At 34.4% G+C, this 20,043-nt stretch overlaps 1 protein-coding gene and 1 pseudogene across 3 annotated transcripts in view; one reads left to right on the plus strand and one right to left on the minus strand.

Moving 5' to 3' along the window:
* The window catches only part of RALGAPA2 (Ral GTPase activating protein catalytic alpha subunit 2), a 407,209-nt gene that overhangs the window by 275,750 nt on the left and 111,416 nt on the right, over positions 1-20,043 (plus strand). The window contains exon 38 of one of the 3 annotated variants that reach the window (XR_003567134.1): positions 3,953-3,974. The exons of the other annotated variants lie outside the window; for them this stretch is intronic. The gene's annotated coding sequence lies outside the window, so the exon portion shown is untranslated. Of the gene's footprint in view, positions 1-3,952; positions 3,975-20,043 lie in introns of those variants that run through there. 3 annotated transcript variants of the gene reach the window in all.
* On the minus strand, positions 3,874-4,675 carry LOC114026550 (annotated as a pseudogene).

Genomic DNA, 20,043 nt, shown 5'->3' on the forward strand with positions numbered 1-20,043 from the left:
AAAAAAATACCAACTCTGGGGTCAGAGGACCTGGGTTCAAATCCCTCCACTTATGGTTGCCACCTTTGTGCCTTAGGTGGTCATTTAATCTCTTTTATTCTCAATCTTTCCATTTGTCAAATGTGGATAATAATTACATTAATTTTTTAATAAGGTGATAGAAGTAGAAAAAATAGATGTGCTACAGGTTGAAAAAAAGTAGATGTGAATGCTTTTGTTCTTTGGAAAGGATAAACTTTAAGTCATTGTTTTTAATAGACTTTGAGTAAATTGTACATATATATGTCCATGATTGGTTTCCCCTAAAATTTCATTTTATTAGACCGTACTAACCCAAAAGACATAGAGGCAAAAGCCTGACCTAGGTTCTTTTTTTTCTCTTTATGTCTGGAATGCACTTCTTCCATGAGCCAAGTATCAGAGGTGAATTTTGGAAAGAGCTAAATCATTCCACAAATTCTAATAATGGATCTAATCATATAATCAGTAAAATGATCTCAGCATAAACTTTTGTAAAGGTGAAATATCACTTTCAAGCACATCAGAATACTATTTAGAACACTAACAGAGCTGATTTATGACAGAGGAGATGTACTAGATGATATCCTAGTGTACTGTAGTTAGTCCCTCACCCAGAAATAGACAGTTTACCCCTTTATAGAACTACGTTCTCCACATAATCCTAAGTGTAATACAGAAAAGCAGCAGTATGCATGGACGTACATAAAGCCTAGTGCACTTGTTTTAAAAGGCAAAGGTCAGGTAAAGAATTACCTTTCCTTGACATTAGGTACTGAGTGCAGACAAAGGAACAGAAACTAAATATCAGGAAGCAGGGTTCTAATTTTATGTGACCAGTATTGTGTTCACATTTTGTTTCTAGTTTGTTTTCTTAAATTAAATTTACTGAGTAGAACTATTGCCATAACAAAACTGACTCATTCAACTCAAATGTCATTCATTGTCTAGAATAATCATTTATTTTTATGAACAAGGACTAGTATTTATAAAGTGTGATTTCCATTTTGGACTTTCTATAAATTATAGTCAGAAAACACATTTTTTTCCTGAACATTGACTGCTTATAATTTATATTGTTCTGTGGTGGTAAGTAGAATGGCTAGGTTTATCTCATCTTTTGGCTGTTACTTGAAGACTGGTTCCCAAACATATTAACTTAACCTCAAATCAAACATCATTGAGGTTTAATTTTATCACTGCTACTATTGCAAATATGCCTCTGAGGAAGTAGGAAAATCTTATGCCAGTTGATATTCAACTTTCAATCTGGTGTTCATCAAAACTGAACATTAGTTGAAAGATTTTGTATTTTGGACAGTATTATATTCAGAATACAATTATCTTTTCTATTTCTATTTGAGTGGGAAAATGTTGTTTGTGATGTGCAAATATGGTGAGCAGTATGTGGCAATGAAAGAATCAGTGCCATATCTATATAGTTACGGACCTAAACAGAGCAATAGCAGTTACCAGCCTATGAAGTCATTCTGCCTGTCAGGTATAAGGAAAGAAAGGGAAACACAGTGGGAATGTGCTGGATAAGAGTTCTTAGTAATGTTTTCAGCATACCCTTTTTGTCCTCATGAAATGTTTCTATAACTTCCTTAGCAGGCTGAATGGATCCATCAGGTTTCGCCTTCATCCTGTAGTCGTTGCCTCCTCTGAGTGATGAGGACCAGTTCCCCCTACCATCTGCTCTTCCTTTCCCTTGTGGGCAATCAAGGAGCTTCTTTCAATGTCTAGTGTGTAGTAAATGGGAAGCTTGCCACATGCTATATAGTTCAGTTCACAAACCAACTAGAGATTTTTAAATCAAACCACAATCAAGGGATAGGAATTTCCAACCCCGCTTATCTAGTATTTGACACTTTCATTTAGTTGCTCAAATATTATAACTTTATCCAAAATAAAAAATCATAACTGGATAATATCTACTGTTCCTGTAAGGAAAAGTCTAAGTATTATCTTTTAAACATAGCCCAAACAGTTAATGAATTTGACAAAGTGAAGTGGTATTTCTGCTTTAGCAGAACAAGAGACTTGGTAATAGTTACCATTTGTGATGCTAGTTATTCTTTGCATTTTAAGGAGAGTCTAATGGGTACAATTGTGTGGGCATGTGTATATCAAAACTCTCCTATTCAGAATCATGTTGACTTTTGACTAACCTTTAATGATAGAAGTTTTCTTAACAAAGCTATAACTTACCCTTTTCTTTCTTGCTATACTCTTGAGTATGTGTCCTCCACAAAACTTGGATTTCTCTCATCTCTCTTTATGACTCTTTGAAATAAGCCAAATTTGATTATTCACTAAATTTCTGTGTTCCTGTTTAGAAGTATTGACCATAGTTAATGGGATGGTGATTGATAAACTCTTTCCAAGTATAATGACAAAGTTGTTTTGAATGAAAGAATTTTATTATGATTTAGAACTAGGAAAAGGGTAAAGTGATTGACTGGGGGTACTAGAGCCTCAGCATGGTTTGGGAGACTACTGAAAGTGAACTGAAGCATGGCTGGAGCCTGGGTCTAGATTTAGTGAGTGACTGAGACAACTACCTATCAAGAAGTTAAGAGCCCAGGCATGAAAGGTCTGAGTCCTTAAGGCTCAATAAGTAAGCCTTAGTTCATGGATCACTGACTCGGTGGCCAAAAAGTCCAGGGAGTGAAGTGAAGGAAAGAAGTAATGATTCTGTTTTCATGACTATTCTTGCATTCATCCCTTTCTCTCTATTCTCACAGCCCTAACCTTTGTTCAAGCCCTTTGTCACCTGAACGGTTACAGATCTTCTAACTGTTCTCCCTAGATCCATTCTCTTCTCTCATACAGCTGTCACATTGGTATTTCTAATGGATGAATTTGACTGTTACTATCCTCTTCAAGAAGCTTCAAGGGAACCTTTATTGTCTCTTGGACAAAATACTTCTCTGTTTGCCATTTAAAACCATTCACAGGCTCTCTCCATCTTATCTTTAAGAAAAATTTGTGATGTGTTGGTATCTTTTTAATGAAAAATGATTTATTCAGAATCATAAAAATTATTGTAGTTGAATTCATAGGCCCATTTTCCCTGAAAATTTCATTGAACAGTTTTATGGTTGGAATAGCTTATTTTATTTACTTGATGGTTTCCTTCACAATTCCAACAGGACCTAAGCAATAAGAAAGTGTACTATAACATGAAGTACAAAATATATACAATTGGGATGTAACATTTTCTTGCTAGTTAGGATCATTGGTTTTAACAGATGACCAGTGGCTCTAACTTGTCTGTTATAAAGTTGTCTTCAGAGCGTTTTGAAACTAAACTGACAACTCAAGTACAAATATATACTAATCTAAATAAGCACTTCTCACTCAGACTCTTAATATCTTTCCTCTGAACTGCTTCTGTTTCCTTTCAAAAATCAAGTTTCTTATAAGGGCTAATTACCACAGACACTCCCCTGAGCAGAAAGCCAGCTTTTGAGTGACACAGAAGACCTATGTTCCTCCTCAAGTCATTTGAGATAACAGAGGGATACTTTTTTTTTTCAGATACATGAGTAAAAACCAACCCTTTAGCAAACACCCTTGTGTCAAATGATAGACTTGTGATACCAGCTGAAGGCATCATCATTAGAAGTACCAAATAGCATATTTCTTTTTAAAAAGTTAAAACAAAATAGTAAGGAAATAACCTTCAAAAAAAAAACTCCAGCTAACCTTAAATCATACTTTTGTGAACTTTGGCATTAAATGATTAAATCATAAATCCAAAGGATGGTAGTGGGATGAACTGTTTCCAAAATAATAGCTTTGGGGAAGTAAAATGGTTCTTCAATTTGCTACTCTCTGAACTGGAACAGATCACTGTCCACTGAGAAAATACAAGTGTCCTTTGGTGTGTTTATTGATATAATGTCTTTTTTCACCACACTCGTAACAGGTGGTTTGCTCCAGTGACAAAGGATTCCCTGTTCCTCAAGTTGTTGTTTTGATACAGCATGACTCCAGTGACCGACAGTGTTCCTTGTTGATTGGGAATAGTCTGGAGCAAGGATCCAATGGATCATCCACTAGATCAAAGAGGATGAACTTTGTAATAGTAGATTGTTATTTTGCTTTGTCTGAGGCTGTGTCTTTTGAGGTAATGATGGCTGTCCTGTGGTTTCCAAGGGCATTTCAAATGGAGAGTGCATGCATTTACAGAAAGGTACTTCTGGACAGAATTCAGCAAGGTAATTCACATAAATTACTCTCCTGGTGTGCCTGTGCCTACAAAAAAAAATTTTCAGAATCCTTGGTCAGATGAAGGACATTCTTTGATCTTTGATTCCAAATTGATGTGGAGATATCTTTGTTCCTACACTTCTCAGATTTGGAGTAGAAGTAACATTCAGACATCTTGGTTATAGCATCCTCATGTAGGAATTTGCAGTGCTATCATTTTCAAAGTCATTTCAGTAAGTGTTGGCACACAGCACTGTATTTAACACTAATTTGACAAATGTGCACATTCCCTATTTTTCTCACAGGTGGCTTTAAAAAAATTCACTAACAGTCTCCAACTATCCCATTCCTGAGGTCATTGGTTATCACTTAGTGCCCCAAGTTGCTGCTCCACAAGGATCTCCAGGTTGAACTCAATGTGGTCCAAACTCACGGTCATGGTGGCTGGTGTGTGCCTTCTCATAGCTCCTGACAAAGATATTCTTCCTCTTCTTCTAAAGTTTGACCAGCTGGTGCTTTCCTTTTATTCCTCAACTCTACAGCCAGTCTACCACCACATCATCTTTTATTTTAGTATCACCCATATTTCCAGCTGTATACTTCTCCCCATACCCCTCAAAAAGCTATACCTTATAATAAAAAAGAAAACAAAAGAAGAGAATGAGGAAATAAGAGTTCAACAAAACTAACCAAGATGGTGTTCCATACATCTGATCCTTCACCTCTGCAAAGAAGCTGGGGCATGCATCTTTTCATATTTCTTCTTTGGGGCTAGTTTTCACCATGGTAATTTCACAGTATCATTTAAGTTAATTTTGTTGTTTTTGTCCTTTCCATTTATATTGTTGCAGAGATTTTGTATATTGTTTTCCTGTTTCTTCTTTTTTCACTTTGTATCAGTTCATTTTCTTTTCCATATTTTACTCTATTCCTGTTTCATTCCAGTATTCATCCTACTTAGCATTTCTTTAAGCACAGTAATGTTCCATTATATTTATATACCATAATTTTTAAGCCATTTCCAAACCTATTGATAGCCACTTTGTTTCCAAAGTTGTTTTTTTTGCTATCAAAAAAAGGTGCTTCTATAAATATTTTGATGTTTATGACCCTTTCTTTTTGTCATTGACTTCTTGAGAATATCTGTCTAACCACGAAATCACTGGGTAAAAAGGCATGGACATTTTAGTCACTTTCTTAGTATAATTTTCTTTTGCTTATTGTGTACCTAATTTGTTCCATTTATTGATTTCTCTATTTTTTAAATAGTTTAGTGATGACTGATTTGTAATATAGTTTCATATCTGGTACTAATAAACTCCTTTCCTTCTATCTTTTTTTATGAGTACTCTTGAGATTCTTAGATTTTTATTTTTCTTTATGAATTTTATTATTTTTTCAAGAGCCACATAATAATCTTTTTAGTTGTTTGATTGGTATGAAACAGAATAAATCAATAGTGTTGTTATTTTTATTATTTTGGCTCAACTTATGCATGAACATTTAATATTTCTCCAGATATTAAGGTCTGCATTTTTTTCTGCAGTTTTATAATTAGAATAAAAAAAGTTCCAGAATATATTTTCATAGATATACTCCCACATATGTGAAATCCTCTGTAGTTATTTTAAAAGGGAACTTCCCTTTCTAGCTCTTCCTGACAAATTTTGTTGGTAATGTATAGGAATACTGAAGATTTATGTGGATTTATTGCATATACTTCAATTTTACTAATTATTGTTTCATTAATTTTCATTGATTCCTTAGAGCTTTCTAAGTAAGTTATCTTTTCATCCTCAAAATCAATGATTTTGTTTCCTGTCTGTCTATGCTTATTCCCTTTGATTTCTCTTGATTTCTCTTGCCTTATTGCTATAGTTAGCAGTTCTAGAATTATATTAAGTAGTAGTCATGATAATGGGCATCTTTACCTGGATTGTAGTGGAAAGGCCTTTAAATTTTTTCGATTATGTATAAAGTTCCCTCTTGGTTTCAAATAGATATTGCTGTATTGGTGTATTAAGGGAAAGTCTATTTAGTCCCATGCATACTGGAGTTTTAACAGAAACAGGTGTCAGATTTTGTCAAAAGTCTTTTCAGTATCTATTGATAAAATCATGGCTTTATTATTTGTATTATTAATCTAATTTATTATATTAATAGTTTTCCCTATGTTGAAACAACTCTGAATTCCTAGTATAAATCCAACCTGGTCAAAATATATAATCTTTGTAATATGTTGTCGTAGCCTGTTTGTTAATATTTTATTTATACTCATTGCTTTATTGACTCAGTGTTGATTAGGGATATTAGTTAATAGTTTTCTTTTATCTACCATGTCTCTTCCTGTTTTCTATGTCTATCATAGAAAGATATTGGAAGTGTGCTTTCTTTTCATGTTATTGCAAAATAGTTTATGTAATATTGAAATTAATCTTTTTGAATGATTGATTGTGTTTACTTGTAAATCTATCCATATGCCACAATATATGGTCAGTTGTAGTTAGAAGTAAAGAAATTCCTTTTTATTCCCTCTCAGTAACTACCCAAGAACTGTCACCTCTATTTTTTTTTATAAAGATCTATCCAGGTCCTTAACTTCTTTCTTGTTTATCTTTTGGTTAGATTTATTAGATTTATTTGAGTCTGGAAGAAATACATGACGTTCCTCCATTACCATAGTTTTGCTCTCTATTTCTCTCAATTCAATTACCTTTTCCTTTAAATATTTAGATGTAACATTGTTTTGTGCATATGTATTAAGAATTTATATTGATTTATTACCTACAGTGCCTGTAAATATAATATAATTCCTCTGTTCCTCTCTTTATCTTACCTCTATTTACTTTGGCTGCATCTGAAATCATTATTGTTACTTTTTTTTTTAATTCACTTGAAGATTAAATGTTTTGCTCTAGCCCCTCATTTTCTGTAACCCTTCACAAAGATTCTATGTGAATCTTTATGTTTCAAATGTGTTCTTATAAACAAAATATTTTTTAGATTCTCTTTCTAATCCATTCTGCTTACCTCTTCCATTTAATGGATGAGTTCATCCCATTCATTTTGTCTTCATATTCTTTTTCAACTTCAGAAAGGGTTCTTTTTCACAATGGACTGATAAAGCATCACTTTTTTGTATTTCCAAAGTTAAGTTTTTAAAATTTGGAAACTGGAAAATTATAAGCAATAATTGATGATGCTTTTATCATTTGGAAAGCATTTTATTTCACCAACCTGAGAGTTTACATTGAACATGTGTAGGTCAAAACAATGTTTAAATTTTGTTCAAAAATTTGAATCATAAAGTGATACTCTGTAATTTATTGTTTTTTCAGAAAATTAGAGAAAATGTAAGCTGTATTATAACCATAAATTAGTTAGAAGGGGGGAAAAATGACAACATTGATCGGTAGAGCAATCAATGTTTCCTGAAAAACCTCCAGTTGGTGGTAGAGGGCAATTATGTAGTTTTACTCTCTCATAATAAATATCAATCTGATTTTCTTGCTGGGGGCATCTCTCCTATTTAGTGTAATGTTATTGAAGAATGGCAGCAGAGTCAGGTGAAGGAAGGCAAGCAGGTTTAGCCTTTGTCCTCTCAATTACCATCTACGTGTCATCCTCAGCTCTTTCGTCTCTCTTACTCTTCATAGCTAGACTCTTGCCCAGTTCTGTCCATTTTAACTTCACCATATCTTTTGAATATTCCCCCTCTCTTCTCTAACACTGCCACCACTCTAGGGTGAGCCTCTTATCACCTCATACATGAACTATTGCAATAGCCTGCAGGGTTTGCCTGCTTCAAGTCTCTCCTTACTCTAATCCATCTTCCACTTAGCCATCAGTTTAATCTTTCTGAAGCAGAAGTCTGACCACATCACCCTACACAATCCCCTCCCTCAGTAAACTCCAGTGGCTCCCTATCACCTCCAGGATCAAATATAAAATTCTCTCTTTGTCATTCAAAGCCTTTTATCACCTGGCTCCCTCCTACCTTTTCAGTCTTCTTACACCTTACTCATCTCTACATACTCCATAATTCAGTGACACTGGACTCCTTGCTATTCTCTATAGATCTCCAAATTCCAGGCATTTTCACTAGCTGTCCCCCATGCCTGGAATTCTCTCCATCCTTATCACTACCTCCTGACTTCCCTGTCTTCTTTCAAGTCCCAGCTAAAATCTTCTACAAAAGGCCTTTTCTTATTTCCCCCCCCTTAATACTAGTGCCTTCCCTTTTTTGGCTATCTTCAGTTTATCTATTTCTATCTCTCTATCATTTGTATATAGTTGTTTTCATGTTATCTCCCCTATTACAGTCTGTGCTCCTTGAGAGCCAGGACTGGTTTTTGCCCCTTTTTGTATCTCTAGCACTTAGCAGAGTAGCATTAAGCACCTGGCATATAGTAGGTGCTTAAATGTTTATTGACTGACTGTTCAATAAATATAGAATTAAAGAGGTAAGTGGACTTTGATGATATATTGTTTTTACTGATTATTACCCATATGAATTGATCATTTGTGTGAAATTTGGAGAATTTGCATATATAAATATGTTCAGAGTTTGTTGCCTTTTTAATTCCTAACTTTCTGTAGCTGATTGGCAGGTTAACAGCTAGAGGAAATGTGAGGAGAAATAAAAGTAAATATAAAATGTAAAAGCAGCTGTTCCTAATGCTTTCCTTCCCATGACCCAAGGGCTTAGAAACAAAGAACTTTTGCTTTATGCTTAAGGGTAAGTAAGCCTTATGTATTAGGAGGATTTGTTGAAGAACTATTTAGTCTAGAGAAGAGAACACTATGGGTGAACATAATCGCCATCTTTAAGCATTTGAAGAGCTATCTGTTGGAATGATTAGATTTGTTCTGATTAGCCTTACAAGACAGAACCAGGAACAGAAGACAGAACCAGGCCCGGAAGTTGCACAGAGGCAAATTTGTGCAAGAGATTTTTGATGAGGTACGGATTGGAGTAGAGAGCCTCTGAAGTCCCTTCCAACTCTGAGATTCTGTAATCTTCTGAGTTTCTGAGCGTAGAGAAAAAGAGAGTGAATGTGAGATATGGATGTTAATAAACTGAAGATTGTCTGTAGTGTAGGAGCTTCTTAAACTGTGGTCGCAATCCACAGTTTAAGAAACACTAAAGGGATCACGAGTGGAAAAATTTTAAGAATCCCTGTTCTAGAAGACAACCAGAATGAGCAAGAACTGAGTCCATGTTATATGAGGTTTGGTTGAAAGAATTGGGGATGTTTATCCAGAAGAAGCAAAAACTAGGGGATAGTAAGGAAGAATGATAATAATTTTTTGGTATTTTAAAAATTGTCATAAGAGAGCTATAAAGCAGTACTCTCCAAAATTTTTAATCCTTTAATCTTTTGGTGAAAAACTTTTCCCAACTCATATACATGTGTGTATGCCTCTATGTATGTGTGTATATATGAATAATTATGTCAGTTTCATGTCCACTGTATGAATGTGTGCATTATAAAACATAAAAATAGAATTTAAAAGGATAAGAAAAATAAAATAATATCTTAAAGTAATTATTGTATTTGTGCAAAACCTTTGTCTTATTAAATTTATTAGTAAATAATATTTTATTTAGAGAAATGTGAATAAATAGCTTCATTTTTTAAAAAATTTCAGTTTAACACTTTGCAATATATGCATTCAAAGATCCAATACAAAGTTGAGTATTAATGCTTTTAACGGCTGTCATAGCTGAAAATTGATACCTCACAAAGATATGAATGTTTAGATGTATAAGGTACATCATTGGCTGTGCTTACCAAATCATGATACTCACATTTCAAACCCACCTTCCAATTATGCAATTGGAATTCAATTCTCCTATTAAACTTCCCTTTTCCTTGATATCACTTAGATGAATTTCTCACAAGTAGGTTCAAAACCTACTTAAGCTTTTCATTTGGAAGACTTTTAAACTGGTTAGAAAATTTGGTTCCAAAATTTTTTGTAGGTGATACAGCTAACATAATTTTAATCAATAAAAGCTTAGTTTCAGTGCATCTTGTTGCTATTCACAGTGTCTTCATCATCAGTCCAAGCACAGTACTGGCACACAGCATTGTACTGTCATTAGTACTATCATACTATCATTAGCTAGTATTTCAAACTACAGAATATATTTAGGGCAAAGTTGATTGTTAATGATAGTTGACATAAATCCATAGTTCAAATGCTCTTGATTATAATAGCTCGGTTTTATGTGGCACTTTAAAATTTGTAAAGTACTTTAGTCAGTCAACAAGCATTTAAGTGCCTACTATATGTCAGGTACTATGTTAAGCACTGAGGATACAAAGAAAGGCAAAAGATAGTTCCTTCTCTCAAAGAACTCACAAACTAATTGGGGAGACAACATGCAAACAACTATATGAGAGAGAAAGAGAGAGAGAGAGAATAAATTGGAGATAATACAGGGAAGGTAGTAGTATTAGGGGGGTTGAAAAAAGCTTCTTTCAAAAGGTGAAATTTAACTTCTTAACAAATATAATCTCATTTTAACCTTACAACAGCCCTGAGAGGTGCATTCTATTATTATCCCCATTTACAGATAAGGGAACTGAGACACAGATAAGTGGTCTGTCAAAACTGACATGTTTAATAATTATCTGAGGCAAGATTTGGACCCAAGTTCTTCCCGACCCAGACCAAGGTCAGGAACTTGCAGAGTTCAATCCAGAGAGACATTGATCAGAGTTTGCCACGATCACATTGCTTTGGGAGCACTGAAAGCTTGTAGGTACCTAGCATGAGTTATCTGTCCTGCAACAGCACAGCATTTAATATCCCTCAAGAAAGCAACAGTAGGACCAGCGCAAACCTTCCTTCCAGAAGAGCAGAGAGCCAATCCCTAGCATCAAACCTGAAATCAGGAAGTAGGATGGAAAAAAAAGAGCAAATGAAAAAGAAATCTACCAATAAAAGTTATCATAGTGACAAGGATGCTCAAGGCACAGACCCAGAAGAAGAGAATGACTCCGAAATATCTGTGAGCAAAGCCTCACATAAAAACAGAGCTTAGGCACAAATTCAACTAGAATTCCTGGAAAAAAATGAAACAAAAAAAATTTTTTAAGCTTAAATTTTTTTATAAATGAAATGAGAGCATTAGAGGCAAAAAATGGGAAAGAAATGAAAGCTATGAAAGAACATATTGAAAGGGGAATTAACAGGTTAGCACAAGAGGTGCAAAACCTTGCCAAGCAATAAACTCATTGAAATAGAAGAAAGTGTAAGGTGTCTCGTAACAAAAATGATTGAACTAGAAAACAGATCAAGGAGAAAAAACTTAAGAATCATTAAACTATCTGAAAGCCTTGACCAAAAGAAGAGCTTAGATATCCTATTTCAAAAAATCTTAACAGAAAACTGCCCAGATCACTTAGAACCAGAGGCTCAAATAGTAATAAAGAGTTCATCAGTCACCTCTTAACAAAACCCCAAAATGAAAATTCCAAGGAACATTATAGCCAAAATCCAGAACTCCCAGGTGAAAGGAAAAATGCTGAAAGCATCTAGAAAGAAATAATTCAAGTATTGAGAGCCACAATCAGGATCACAAATGATACAGCAGCCACCAGTATGAAGGAACGGAAAGCTTGCTATGTAGTATTCCAGGAGACAAAGGATATGTATAGGCTTTCAAGCAAAGATAACTTGCCCAGCAAAACTGAGTATAACCCTATAGAAGAATGATGCTTTAATGAAACAGAGGACTCCCAGGCATTCCTGAAGGAAAGACCTGGGTCTGAGATCTGCCTTTGACACTGGCTAGCTGTGTAATTTTGGCCAACTTGATTAACCCCGTTAAGCTTCAGTTTACTCATTTGAAAAGTGAAGGGGTTGGCCTCTAAGTTTCCCTCTGGATCTGTAATCCTGTAAGTTTCAGTTCTTTTATTTTCTTGTTTACTTATGTCTGCCTTATTTTTATCTTAAGTGCATGGTTTCTTTACAGGGATCTTCAAATCAACTTTTCCACTTTTTGACACTTCCATTAGTTAAAATCAAACAAATACATAAATAATCCATTTATCTTGCTACAAATAAATTATAGTACATCACAGTACCCTAAAAACAAATGAAATAAAGGTGTCCAATGTCATCCTGTTGGCACTGTGAAACTCCTACTCTTCTTCCTGATACCTTGTGTGACAGATATTTGTCTGATAGACTCATAAAGTGAGGGTGCCAGTGTCAATTCCTGTATTAGTAAAGCTGAATTTTTTTTAGATTAAAAAAATTATAATACTTTCATCACAAAGCTTAATAGATTGTCTTTTATGCCCTGCTTTGGAAAACTTTGTTCTAAACTAAGGGCAGAAATAAAGCCAAGAGTCCAGAGGTGTAACAGCTAGATTTAGGCTGTATATTATAAAGAAGTTTCTAAAAGTTGAGACTGTCTAGAAGTGGAACAGGCTACATTGCAAGGTAGGCTCTCATGGCAACCTTTTTCCTCTTTTATCCGGACTCAGGCAGAAGCTGGATGGCCCATCATCAACTGACAAGCATAATATAGAAAATATTCCTTCACCGGGAGGGAGATTAACCTAAATGCTATCTAAATTCCCTTCTAACGCTAAGAGTCTGTGATTCTGTATAATTCTGACCAGTAATACCTCCTAAAACATAATACACTTACACTATTTGGTCTGGTTCAAAGAAGAAAAGTAACATGAAAGACCCTGATATGATAAATTTGACATCATGTATTTACTACTATATGAAAATAATGACAGTCAACCAACAAGCATGTATTGGAAACCTACTATGTGCTAGGCATAATTTTAGACATTGGGCTTACAGAGACAAACATGAAACAGTCCCTGCCCTCAAGGAGCATACAATAGATCAGGGATCATGACAGAAGCGCAGATACAAAACATTTTCAAAGTAAATATAAGATAATTCAGTGGAGAAGATACTAGTAGCTTTGGGGTGCAGATAGGTTAGGGAGAGCTTTCATGAAGAATGTGTTTCTTAAGCTGAACTCTGAAGGGAACTAGGAATTCTAATAAAGCAGAAGTGAGGAGGGAAGACATTCTAGCCATTGGAGACAGCCAGTCCCAAGGCACAAAGATAGGAACAGCAAGAAAGCTAGTTGGTGGATTATTAGAGAATGTGAAATGAGTAATATATAATAAGGTTGGAAAGGTGGGTTGGATCCAAGTTGTTGTGGAAGAAAATCTTCGATCTGTATTCATTCTGTCAGAGACACCTTTATAATTTTTTATTCAATTTCCTTAGAGAGATATTCTGGCCTTTCCCTGTCCTCTTTAATCTTATTGCCATTCCTCTGAGATTATCTCCAGTTCATCATGGATATATCTTGTTGTACATGGTTGTTTACATGTTGTCTTCCCCATTAGACTTCTTGAGAGCAGCTGCATTTTTTTTTTTTTTGCCTTTCTTTGCATCCCCAGCACCTAACATAGTCCCTTGGATATAATAGGAGCTTAATAAATGCTTGCTAACAAAAGAGGTCCCAGGAACAAGCCTTGGCATAAAAAAAAATTGTTTTTAAACTCAGATGCTGTGAAATATTGAAGTATTTTGGTCAGAAATCTTTCATATTAAATTCATATTTTACATGATAACATACAAAGAAAGGTCTCTAGCACCTAGAGTGGATTCTCTAGGGAGTCATTAGTTACACAGGATGAGGAGTGAATAGGTTGCAAGGTGCACCATTAGAAGGAGCATCCATAATTATAAGACAGGGGAAATAGCTTCATCATGTCTGAAAAGGGTGAAATATTTGCTAAACCGATATTAATGGTCTTTGAAAAATTAAGGAGAGCAGAAGTACTATAAGATAGGAGGCATAAGGTAGGATCTGAGCTTAGTCTTGAAGGAAGCCAGGAAATTAAGAGGCAGAGGTGAAGGAATATGATGGAAAGGCAGTACAGGCTTGGTGGACAGTTAGTACAAAGGCATGCATGTGAAGGATGGAGTGTTGTGTTCAAAGAACTCCAAATAGGCTACTGTTGCTGTATTATAGTAAGTGGAAAGTAGTGCAGTATAAGATGAGAAAGGGAGGCAGGGAGCATATTATAAAGAGCTTTAAATGCCAAGTGGAATCGTTTGTACAGGGTGTCTCAAAAGTCTTAGTGGTTTAATTGCTTAAAATAATAATCCATTGTTTTAATAACTTAAAACTTTTGAGACACCCTCTGTTTGATCCTGGTGTTTGTAGGGAGCCAGTGGAGCTCACTGGGCAGAAGAGGAAGATGTGATATGATCAGACCTATGTTTTAGAAAAGAAATCACCTTGGCAGCTGAGTGGATAATGGATTAGAATGGCTAGAGACTTAAAAAACTATTGTAGTAATCCATGCAAGAGGTAGTAAGAAACTAGGATTCTGAGCTAGGATTGTGGCTATGTAAGTGGAGAGAATGGGACTTGTGTGAGAGATGTTGTGAAGGAAGAAACCACAAGATTTGGCAGTGGAGTTGACCATATGGGGTAAATCCAAATGGGGAGTTGGAGATGTTGCTTCTTGCTTTTGGAGAAGTGATAAGACCAACTCTGCCAGTTTTATGTCTCTAGGGACAGCCGTCATCCCATTTAGCTACTTCTTTCATTTTCTGATTTCATTTATAGTGAGAATGTCTGATTCTGCTAGATAGTTAGGTGGGGTAGTTGTAGCATATTGGACTTGGGAGTCAGGAAGACCTGAGTTCAGTAATACCATTTCTTGGGGAAAGGACATGTCAATCAGGCAGAATGCCCAATGGATAACTTCACTGTCCTTCTGACTTCCTAAGCCCTTTCCCTGTGTATATGTTTGTAGAGAAATCTTTAAAAAATAGAATTGTGATGTTGTATTTAATCAGAAAATTAGTTGAATCTCATCAAGAGTTATAGAAGCATTAATGAGTGTTTGGTCATCATGCTTATTGAAATAGTAGTTTGGCTGTGACATTTAGCATTTCCTGAAAGTTATAGTAAAGATTTATCAGGATGGATTTCTTTTTATGCTCTGTCTGATCAGTCTGATTTTGACTCACCATACTTGTAGACAAGTAGAATTAGGAAATGAAGGAAATTTGGTAAAAATAAGTACTTTGTAGGGTAAGTAAAAGCCCCTTTCAGTTGAGGCTAATGATAGTTTCAGGAAAAGATTTCAGGCTCTTGGAGTTGGAATATATCAGTAAATAACAGTGCCTTAGTTGTATGATATTTTACTTTTAATTGTATGCAAATTTTATACAAGTAAATAAAATGCATGCAATGCCTAAGGGAAGCTATCTGCATCTTTGAGACAGTGAGCTGTTAAGGCCTTGGCAGCCTCATGCAAATAATGACAGCTGAAGTCACTTGTTGGAAAGTCTGTAAACTCTGGTTACAGCTGCACTTGTCAGTAGCTTTAAGGGAAGTGTAATCAGCCACAGAGATTAATTTGCATCTCAATTAGAAAAGAGTCTGGAGGAAGCGCTAGGGTCTGTTGCTAGAAGGTTGTGGAAGAAATCTCATCAGACACAAAAGCCTCCCAACTCTCTGTACTCCAGCTGAGTGGAGGACAATATCTGAGGTTTAGTTACCATGGGGACTAGAAGCCTGCTGAGCCACAGAAGAATCTAGGGTTTGCACTGTAATCATTTGGTCATGATGACACAAATTCCACTGTTGTTCCCAAATACATTTTGCTATTAGAAAGCTGTTAGAAAAGTGGAAATGGTCACTATGCCAAAAAGCATGCAAGAGTGTTTTTCCTGACCTTACATGCTTTTCGTGGTGCTACTGTGTTTTTTCTGCTTTTACCGTTTATTAGTACAAGAATATTCAGAGAGTAAAAGGTCATTCAGTAAAGGAAAATATTTCAACTTTAGCATTCATGTAGTTACTTTATGTATGACACAGCTTCAAAGAGAGCCATTATTTCTGATTCCCTTACACAATAGTGTAACAAAGTAATAAAGTGAATAAAGCAGTGAATAAAAAACACCAAAAATAAAGTAACTAGAAATAGAAATGTAGAATCATTTTCATATTATAGTTCAGCTAAAACTATGGACCACACAGTCCTCTTAAAGACCCATAAATCAAAAACATTCCTAGTCTTACATTTTAAAAAAAAATGAAGTCTTAAAGTGAATTTTCTTCTCTAGGATTTCACAATCTATAATGTTTCCTGTGCAATAGCATATGACCATTCTTTTGTTTTCAGAATAATACTTTTAAAATAGCCACAAAAGTCTGGATACCAGACTTTTCCTGATCATAAACCAAGATGCCTCAAGGACTTTATTATATGACAAGTTACTACTTTCAAAAGATATACTGGGGAAGATTTCACAATTCAGTTTTTCATCAAATAAAAAACATAGAAAAATTAACCTGGCAGATATATACATAATAATACACAGTCTTAACAATATTGTCAAAAACAGAGTTTCAAAGCAATTTCACATCCTGGAAAGGGGACAAGAACAAGTGTTTTAAAGCCATCCTTTTCCAGTAACCCCACATGTTAAAATAACATATTGTAGCTAGACATCAGAACCTCCTTATCCAACATTAATCAAATTTCAGTTTACTCATCATGAGTACTATTTTGAAAGGAACAAAATGGCATATACAACATCCAAATAACATTTATTAGACTTGGGTTGTAAGTAATATTATTTGAAAGTGAGACTTCCCATTATTCAAATCTCCCAGGACAATATATGCCTTTATAATAAAAGATCTTGCAAAGCCAAAGGAAGGACAAAGCGTACAAGTCGAAATGGTTGGCCCTTCTGTGCCTTGTGTGTCTTAGTGCATGCAACAATCTCAGCAGATTTCAGCTATAGATAGTTTTAAGTAGAATTCTTAAATCTACACTACCTACTACACTAAAATCAAATTTTCAGAATATTATGCCTCTTTTTAGCAGTTTGTGATTAAGTATAGGAAAAATTCCATTATAGTAGACTTAAATGGATATTCTTTTAAATTTACTATATTGAATTTTTGCCATGTTTGAAACTGTGGTGTATTGTAGGTAAGACGTTTGAAAAATTACATTAATGAAGTGCTTAATATTGACATTAGAAAAAAAATTTCCCTTTTCCTATTTTACACTCGCTAATGAAGCAACCATTAAATAATTCAAAATGAGGTATAGGTATAGGTTTTACATTTCCTGAATTTTATTTTATTCCCCATAATGGACATCTTTTGTTGTTGTTTTTTTAATCTTCAGGTATTTTTCATTACTTTGTATGTCTACATAATTTAACTGTAGTTTCTTTTGTCACAATCACGAAAATGCAAGAAATCTCCAATTAGTAACCTGTGATTCTTCTGTAATCTCAAAATACCTTTGAAGTCAACTTCTGACACTTAAGTCATCTCAGCCTTAAGAAAGGAACTGGCTAAATATTTTACCCAAGATTAGTGTCAATTATGTGAAATCTGGATTTTTAAATTACTATCCCTTTTGCTGTTTGTTTTTAATTTTACTCTTTTAATATTAGAGAGGGGTTTTTTTGTATTTTGAAAGATTATCAAAGCCATTCTCTAAAATACCAGATCTCATACACATCAAGGAGACCAACTACAAATTTTAGAGAATAAGTCCCTGTTGTCTTTTTCTTTTCTTTGCTTATGAAGTGAGATCTAAGTATATCAGTACAAACTAGGCTTCAAGTTAGATGTAAGTCCAAAGTCTCATACCTCTACAAAGCAAAGACCCTGGCACACTGATGATGAGATTCTGAATTTATAAGCAGAGTTCCAGTATTCCCCCAGGCCCTACTTTTCAAAGGCAAATTAGTACCGTTTGCAACTTGATCCCTGGGCAACTTTTGACAGTTGTTCTAAGAATAATAAAACAGATGGACAGAATAGATTTTGGGGTCTCCATCCAAACTGCCAGCCTCAGTGGAATTTAAAGAAGGCGTGTTCTCTATCAGAATAGCTGTTGCTACATATTCTTCCTAGTTTTAGACAACAAGAACCGTAACTTTTTAACCAGAAAAAGATGAAATCCTTGTTACTTGATGTTCATCAGAGGACTCAACTTAGTTATAAGAATGAAATCAGAATATTTCTTTAAAATCAGTTTTTTTATTTGAATTTAACTCATTTGGCTTTGGTAGGGTTTATTAAATCAATTTTAATATTAGCATAACATGCCAATTGGTTTAGATTTAAAGTGCATTTGTGACCTAATACAAACCTGTACCGAAAGTGATTTTGAAACCTTAATCCCAAGGCACATAGGTATGCCAATGAAATAGTCGCTAAAGTGCATTAATTTGATGGGAATATAGTTTAATTTTCTTAAAAAGATTATCTGTCTCTCTTGTATCATATCAAATATGCTATATGTTTCTAACTGTTTTTACTAATCAAGAATTAATTGTGGCAAATCAGTATTTCAGATATGAAGGCAAGCATTGAATTTATTAGAAAACCTTTTTATCATATTTTTCCAAAATGAAAGGAATTTTTACTGTATCAGTGCCCTAGGTTTTTTGTCATACAAGTGCTAATATAGATATGAAGAAAGTTTTAGTAAGTTTTTCTTTTGTTTCCCAAATTGAAAAATAGCTTATCTTGAAATATTTTGGACTTTTGTGCTTTGCAAGTCCATTTTGGTAAGATGATTTTTTACTATTTTTTAAAATTGATTCTTTTTATTTTTGTATTATATTCATTTCCAAATATATCCCTCTCTAGGCTTTTCCTATCCAGGAAGCCCTGCCTTATAACAGATTTAAAAAGAAATTGGAAAAAAACCCCAAGAATTTAGCAAAACTATGCGTAAGTTTCATGGACTATTAGATGCAATATTCCACACTCATATTCTTCTACCTTAAAAATGCCAGTTCTTCCCTAGGACCAACATTGTTTATTATAACTATTCAGTGTCCCGTTCCTTTTCATTGTTCTTTCTCTTTACATTCATAGTCATTGCTTTCATAGTTTTTAGGTTTTCTACGCCACTCTGCATCAGTTCATACAAACTTTCCTATTCTTCTCTGAATTCATATTCAACATTTCTTATTGTGTAATGATAGTCCATTACATTCATGTATAACAGTTAGTTCCAGTCTCCAGTTAATTGACTCCTGCTTTGTTTCCAAATCTTTTCTGTCACAAAAATTTCTATTGTGAATATTTTGGTGTATATGGGTCCTCTATGAAGCCTATGACTGGGTCAGTGGATAAAGTAATTTCTTAGTCACTTAAAAAAAATTAAGACTGCTTTCTAAAATGACTGGACCACTTCTCAACTTCACCCCTAATGTACTAATATGACTAACGTTCAATAAGCCTCTGTCACATTGACTATTACCTTCTTTTGTCATCTGCTAATCTTCTGGGTTTGAGGTACAATCACAGAATTGGTTGATTTGTATGTCTCTGATTTCATTTGGAGTAGTCTTTTATATGGTTATAGATATATTGCAGTTCTTTTGAGAAATATTAGTTCACATTCTTTTAACACTTAAGCATCTTAGAGTGGCTCTTGTTCTTATGTATCTGGGCTACTTCCATATATGTTTTGGTATCAGATGCTTATCAGAAATAATTGATGCAAATATTTTCCTAATCAACAGTTTCCTTTCTTGTCCTAGCTGCACTGATATTGTTCATTCAAAAGCTTTTTAATTTCATGCAGTCAAAATTATCTTTTATTTTTATAGTGAAAGTTTTAATAAATTAAACTCTTTGAAGTTTCAGCATCATATGGTGGAAAGTTCACTATTATTAGAGTCAAGACAATGTTGCAGTCCTTGCTGTTTTACTCACTAATTGTGTTGTTGTGAGGGAAATGACTT

Source organism: Vombatus ursinus, unplaced genomic scaffold (genome assembly GCF_900497805.2).
Source record: "Vombatus ursinus unplaced genomic scaffold, bare-nosed wombat genome assembly UNPS02014841.1, whole genome shotgun sequence".
In the NCBI taxonomy this organism is placed as follows: domain Eukaryota; kingdom Metazoa; phylum Chordata; class Mammalia; order Diprotodontia; family Vombatidae; genus Vombatus; species Vombatus ursinus.